The 7784-nt window shown below is 33.7% G+C and overlaps 1 pseudogene; it reads right to left on the bottom strand.

Annotated features, from left to right (window-relative positions):
* Positions 1–3983: 3983 nt before the first annotated feature.
* On the bottom strand, positions 3984–4358 carry LOC102471450 (destrin pseudogene; annotated as a pseudogene).
* Between the last annotated feature and the right edge of the window lie 3426 nt (positions 4359–7784).

Raw genomic sequence — 7784 nt, 5'->3', positions numbered from 1 at the left:
TATCTATGAGGTGCATTTCTTGTAAGCAACTTATAGACAGCTCCTGTTTATTTTTTTAATCCATTCAGTCATTCTATGTCCTTTAATTGGAGAATTAATCCAATAACATTCAACATTACTATTGATATTTGCAGACTTATCCCTGACATTTTGTTAGCCATATTATTGGTTGCTTTGTTATTTTATTACTGTTTGTCTCTCTAGTTTTCCTAATATAGTACTCCTTTTACTACTTCATGGAGAGCTGGTCTAGTGTTGAGAAATTCTTTCAGTTTTTGTTTATCTGAGATTGATTTTATTTGTTCTTCCCATATGAAAGAAAGCCTTACTAGGTATAGTATTTTTGGTTGAAATTAATTTTCTTTTAATGTTTTGAGTATTTCTTCCCATTCTTTCCTTGCTTGCCCTGTTTCAGTTGAGAGGTCTGATCCCATATGTGTAACTTTTGTAAGTAACTTGACATTTCTCTCTTGCCATTTTCAAAATGTTGTCTTTGTCTTTGATTTTGATCAGTCTTGCTATGATCTGCCTTGGAGTGAATCACTTTCTTTTGATTATTTATGGGGGTCTTTTGTAATTTTTTGGGAGGGGGACTAGATGTGTGAATGTTTCTCTAGGCTTGGAAAGTTTTCTGTAAATATTTCATGGAATAGATTTTTTAACCCTTAGATTCTTCACCTGGAATGTCAATTAATTGCATGTTTGGGCATTTAATAGTATCTAGTATATCCTCATTTTGGAGGGAGTTAGTTTTTTCATCCTTCTTGGTGGTTTTGTCTTAGTCAGAGGCTTTGTCTTTTAGATCAAATATTTAAACTTCTGCATGGCATAATCCGCTATTAATTCTTTCAAAGGTTTTGATTTTCTGTGTTATAGTTTTTATCTCTAGAAGTTGTGTTTGATTCTTTTTTTATGATTTCTATCTCCAACTTAAATTTGTGGAAGAACTTCTTCAGATGAAGTTAACTGTCTGTTTTCTCTTGCATCTCACTGACTTTTGTCACTATCAATATTCTGAATTCTTTTTCTGACATTCTACAAGATCTATTGTGCTCTCTATGGATATGATGGAGTTTTTTGTTCCCTTAGGGAAGAGGTATTACCTTGCTTTTTCATATCTCTTGTTCCTCTGCATTCGTTTCTGGTCATTTGCTGATGAACACACATTTCTTTTTTTTTTTCTTTTTTTTTTCTTTTCTTGTGAGTAAGTTCTGTATCATCAAAGAGAGGTACAATTGTAGTTCTTAGGTATATTCTTGATAAGAGCTGTGTCTTCCAGTCAGAGGAGGGTATTATAGCCAGCTTCCAGTGTTTGGACCCTTTCCTAACCTCTCAGGACCAGATCACCTGGGACTGGGATAGGAAGATTTAACTATAGAAAGAAGCACAAAGCACAAGACATGAACCTGGAAGGTTAGGACGTGCATGAGAGAATTAAGGCATGAGCCTTGGAGCAGCTCCTCCTGGGCAGGTCACTTTTCTACTTCCCCAATCTTGCTGGGTAGTGCACTTGCCTTTCAAACTAAGAAATAAAGTCCTAATATGACTTATTGCATCCTTAGTAATTTGCTAGATTATTTAATCTACTGACCATTGCAAAATTGAAAATAAAACATTTTTGGAAATGTTCTTTTTTAAGCAGGAGATTGGTAAGATAATTCTCATCTTTGTCCATGAAAAAAAATGTAGAAGCTGATGACTAAATAAGCTGAATTGTCCATGAATGATCAACTTATTTTCAACACCACCCCAAGAATTATTTATTTATTGAAGATTTTTTCCTTAGGGCCTGTGCATTTATTGGAGAGAGAGACAGAAACAGAGAAAGGGAAAGTGAAAATTCATCTCCCGGGGAGATAGTCACACTGCAATCTCTTCTCTTCCATTTTGCTCCTGGAATCTTGAGCATGCATATACACATATATGGCATGAATTTCAAACCACTCGGTCCAGGACTCAAACTGTGGTTGACCATGTGGAGTCCAGTGATGTAACCACTACATCATCTTCTGGCCTCTCACTCCAAGAATTATTATAGTGAGCAACAAAGTTATGATTTACATCAATATAATGTGCTGTTTTCTGTTTAATGTACAGCATTAGGCTTGATGATAATTTTACACATACCCAGACATCAACTTCTGACAAATATAAATAAGAAAACAAAAGACAATAAACTATCCTTTATAGGGTAACTTATATACTGAATTCTGGAGATCCTGGCAGAACTGTGCTAGGTAATAGAAAGAGGTAAGAAATGTTTCAGAAACCAGAAAAAGAAAAAAGATGAGGAATGTCACAAACATCATTGGATTTCAGTAAATGACTAAACATACAGCTATAAAAGTTACAATACAATTAATTCTTATAAACTAAAAACAACACAAAAAAAGCTGTGGGTATTGAGGGATTCCAAAAAGTAATTAGGTTTAGAAAAAAAATCAAAATATTTCACTTGTATTCTTGCCCTATAATCTAGAAGTGGAGGTCTTCACTAAGAATTTATTAGTAGGTAGTCATTTGACTTCTATTATATTTTGATCTTCATTTTATCATAACCCAAATCCATTTATGTGCAACCTATTTCTAACTAGGCATTTGACCCATCTTTAAAGAGTAAAGTTTAAAGAGTAAAGTAAGTTCTTAATTAGAAATTACTAAAAAGTAAAAGTGATCTCAACATTTGCATTTGATTCTCGAAACAAATTTTTCATTTCTGATGTTCTTGTCTTGGTGGTACTGTGTAATAAAGTATTGTCCTATTAAAATAAATATCTAGCCTGCTATTTATCTTTGAAAAGCTTAAAAATTGATTGATAACATCAGATTTTAAATTTTGTAGCTTAAAGTTTATATGAAGTGTTCAGGACTTTTACAGTATTTAGCTGTTTTACAGTTACCCATCTTCTTCAAATTTGCCATATTAGGAAAAGGAAATTTGGAGCAACCAACAGATGGTATTGAGATTAGTTTTTGTTCAACTATTATTTCCACTGTTTTCTCACTACTAACTTTGCACAGACTTTGTGATTTGCAAGTGTGTGTGTGTGTGTGTGTGTGTGTGCGTGTGTGTGTGTGTGCATATGTGAGAAATACACCCACGATAGAGTCTCACCATGCTGCAATGCCCCTTTCCTAACCCACTAGTTCATCAATATCTTGGCCACTTACCTATGTTTGATATCAAGCCAAAAAGGGGATTTGAACCTCAGGTAGCCATGCAACTTTCAGCTCTACTGTTTAGTTCCCCTGCTCAGTCCAATGTGTGTTAATGTTGCACACATACAAGGAGAATTGTACCCATTATGCTGTTTAGCTCAAGGAAAAATAAAGAACTTGGGCCAAAATTAAAATCAGATTATGACCAATTCTCTTAAGCAAAAGAAAGAAAGTAACTGCTGAGGTTAACAAAGATGTAATTTTCTTCACATGGCCTTGTACTGTCCTGTAAAATGCATTATTAAAAATCATGAGCTTAAAAATCTGTGTAAGTTAACACATCAAAACAGGCATTTAGCTAATAAGAATTTAATTTCACACCAATAAAACTTTAGACTTTAGATTTATTTAGGGCCATTTGCATGTGTTTACAGAATATGTAGCTAAGTCTAAAAGATGACAGGACAGTTCCCCTCAGTGAGACCCTGGCCTAAATAATATTTGCTTTACTTATATAGCAAGAAGTGTGTGTGTCCAAAATCCCAAGAGGAAAGTGGAGAAGGGATTGCAGCGTGGTCAACCCTCCTGCCTGAGGGGTGATTTCTCACATTCCCTAGAATTCGTTCCAGCGAGCATAGGCTCCCTATGGCAAAGACGTAAAAATAAATAAATAAATAAAATTTTATTTTGGGTCCCACTAACACCAATCTGGCTAACATTAAGGAAACCTTACAAACAAAAATTAAATGACAACTACAAAGAGCTGAATAAAAATTACTTCGGGCCCTTTTCAAATGCTGACGAGATTAACCTCTGAGGGCTAGAGGCTCAATATGTCTAACATGCTTACCACAAAAAAAACATCAACTCTTCTTTTCTGGATTCCTTAGTTTCAAAGCTTGCATCATACAAAGCGTAGCGGCAATCTTTTTCAGGAAGCATTCCCACAAAATGCTTGAATGGATCAGTGATGGTTACACCAACATCTCCAACCAAGATCTCCTTGCCTTCTTCTACAATGATACAGTTTTTGTCTGCACTGAGACAGAATATGACAGCCTTCTTTCTTTTCTTGATTTCTTCTGATGCGGTGCATTTCCTAACTTTCATGTCATAAAAAATATGACATACTTCATCAGCAACTTGCACTCCTGAGGCCATCTTCGCGGTGGCTGTGGCAGGGACATGGGGGAGGGAGCTGACCAATGCTGAATCTAGGGAGCATCCTCCTCACAGAAGTGGGACCAAGAGACTGAGTGCGGAGCCAATGCGGGGGCGTGAGCTTAGCCTTTGATAAGATTTTTGTAGCTTCTCTGGAGCTTTCTTCACAAATAATAACGATGTCTGGATGTATTTTATTTATTTATTTACCTTATTGATTCTTTTTAGACTCCAACATAATGAGAAGTCAATTTCCCATAATTATCTATGCAACTACCTATGATGTTAGGAGTTATTATATATATACTGTCTATCAAATTGAAAAAGCTCCATAATAGTCTTAGACTACACATAAGGCAGATATGCCTACTCATATATTCTACAGATGGTCTTAGCTATTGCACTTAAGCAAGAAAACTAAAAGCATGTTATTTAAAAAGGAAAAATTAAAAGTTTCTATTTATAATCAATATTATAATTTACATGCAAAATCTAAAGGTAAATGCAAAATTATTTATTTTATACATTTTTTAATCAAGAATATTTTTGTATAATTGCCACAAATGAGTGGTTGAAATTTAAATAAAATTTGCTTGCAACAGTAGCAAATAGAATCAAAATAAAGCAATCTGAAGTAAAATAAACAAAATATTAAAAAATAATAATACAATTAACAATCTTTAAGTATTTAGAGTAAAATCTGCAAAGCATTGCTGATTTAAATTTAAGAAAAGTTAAGTAGGAATTAACAGATAGCTAATGGTTTTGTCTGTGGACTCCCACATCATCAAATGCAGTTTGACTCCCAGACCTGGCAGCTTGAAACTCAAGAAAGATGCATGTGCATGCATATCGAAGATTCCAAGAGGAAAATGGAGCAAAAGGTATTGCAGCATGACCATCCTCCTGAGGGTGATTTCTCACTTCATAGCTCTCTGCTTCTCTTTATCTCTCCAGTTAATGCGTGCACCCTATAGCAAAATCCCTCTAACATAAAATAAAAGAGAATTAAATAACTAGAGAGATGTATCAATATGAGTGATCAAAAGATTTATTATTATCATAAAATCTATTCTCCCCAGTTAATCTATAGATTTAGTACAATTTCAATCAAAATCCCAAGTTGGTTGAAGAAATTGACAAGTTGATCCCCAAAAAAGTATAAAAATACAAAGTCATTAAAATATCAAAAATATTTAAAACATAATATAATTGAAAAAAATTTAAAAATTGTGTAAAGCAGTAAGAAACAAACAAGCATGGTTTTTGTACAAAGACAAAGTAAAAATAGAATAGAATAGAATAGAATAGAATAGAATGAAATGAGATTCGTATATAAACTAAGTCACATGTGACCAATTGAGTCTTAAGGAAATCTTATGCTGAGAAAACTAGATAATTAGAAAGGTAAGTTCATCTTATTCACAAGATACAAATTAATTACATATTTAATTAAAAATTGAATCAAGTGTAAAAACTTGACACATTATTGCCTCAGAAGAAAGCATAGAAAACTACATGACAATTGACAAATGAGACTTTCTCAAACATTAAAAGATATTCATAAAAAGATAAAATTTAAAAACTAAAGCGGTAACCCAGGTTACAAATAATTAGGTACATACTGGGAGTATATATTAATTTATAGAATGGGTAATTATTCAGAACAATGCATATTAATATTAAAATTCTATTTGTTTATTTATTCTATGAGCAAGAGAGACAGAGAGAGAAAGAAAGAGAAAGAAAGAGACCATATTCAACAGGGATTTGATGTGATCTACCCACAGCTTCACTCACAGACCACATATGCCTGGCATAACCAGGAAGGTCTCCAAGATACGAATCCCAAATTTTCCACAAGCCTAGTTTCTTTGTGTGTGTTGTTTGTTGTTTTTTTTTTTTTTTTTTTTTTCCTATAGTGTTATGCATGTCAGAGAGAAGCAGAGAGGGAAGGGAAGAAAGAAATTATCCCTGGAGGGCAAGGCTACTTTAAAATTTCTTCTATTCCATTCTTCTCTCAGGATTTTTGGCTTTCATGCTAAAGTACCAGAATGATTTTTAATTCTCTGGGTCCAGGACTCAAACCACACAATTAACCATGTGGGATACAACTGTCTCAGCCTCTAGCTATCTGCTGGCCCAATATATGTCCCCTTTTTATTGTTTGTTTTGTATTGTTCTGTTTTGTTTTTGCTACTCTGTTGTAGAATTTTCTTGTATATTTTAGATATTAACTCCATATAAAAAATATTTTCTCCTTTTTTATAGGTTGTCTTTTTTCACTTTATGTATTTGCGGTGCAGCTTTTTAGTTTGATATACTCTCACTTTCTGATTTTCTTTTGTTGCTTGTGTTTTTGATGTTATAGTCCATAAATAATCAGCAATGACAGGGTCATGAAGTTTTCCCACTATTTCCCTCTAGGAATTTTACAGTTTAGGCTTTACACTTTAATCTTTTATTCATTTTGAGTAGACTTTTGTGTCTGTTGTAATATCAGGGCTCAATTTCATCCCTTCGCATGTAGGCATCTAGTTTTCCTAACATTATTTGAAGAGAATATCCTTTTCCCCATTGTGTATTCTTAACATCTTTGCTGATCGTAAATTGACTAAACATGTGTAGGTTATTTCTGGGCTATTGTATTCCAGTGGTTTATATGTCTACTTTTATGTGAGCAGCATGTCATGTTAATTAATGTAGCTTTGCAATATATTTGAAAGTCAGGAAGAGTGATGGATTCAGCTGTATTATTTTTGAAGTTTGCTTTGGCTTTTGAGATCATTTCTGGACATATTTGAATTTTATGATTTTTTTATTTCCTAAATACTTTTGGAACTTTAAAAATATTGTATTGAATCTGTGGATATATTTGAGTAGTATGCATATTTTAACAATATTAAGTCTTCTAATACATGAACAACATATAGGTAGTAGAGTAAAACAAAATATTATAACAAATTATTGAAATAGAGAATAGAAAAATAATAGGAATAAAATCAATGAAACTCTGGGTTTTTTGTTTTGTTTTTAATGAGAGAGAAAGTGTGTGTGAGAGAGAGAATATGAGTGGATGGGATGAAAAAGAAAGGTGTGTTTGACATGTCCTTAACATACTGTGATCCTCCTGCCTCAGCTCACCAATTAGCAAGGACTACAGGCTCCCTGCCACCACACCTGCCACCAATTTAGACTGGTCCAAGATCTTAATCTAGGCCTTTCATGTGACTCCAGCATTGTCCAGTGGCACCTTACCACTTGCAGTCAGCCATGTGGGAGTGTCCAGCACCATGCCACTGGCTGGTCCAGATAGGTAGACATAAATTTAAAAAGTATGATTTAGAAAATTGAAATAATTCATTTTCTGGGACAATGCTGCTTTGATTTTGACATGAAAAGCTAATAGAGCTTAGTATTTGATGTACAAAGAGGCTATTCCAGTCAGAAGAGATAATTTGATG

Source organism: Tupaia chinensis, unplaced genomic scaffold (genome assembly GCF_000334495.1).
Source record: "Tupaia chinensis unplaced genomic scaffold, TupChi_1.0 Scaffold147959_1, whole genome shotgun sequence".
In the NCBI taxonomy this organism is placed as follows: Eukaryota; Metazoa; Chordata; class Mammalia; order Scandentia; family Tupaiidae; genus Tupaia; species Tupaia belangeri.
This window is presented reverse-complemented; position numbering and strand designations above follow the sequence as displayed.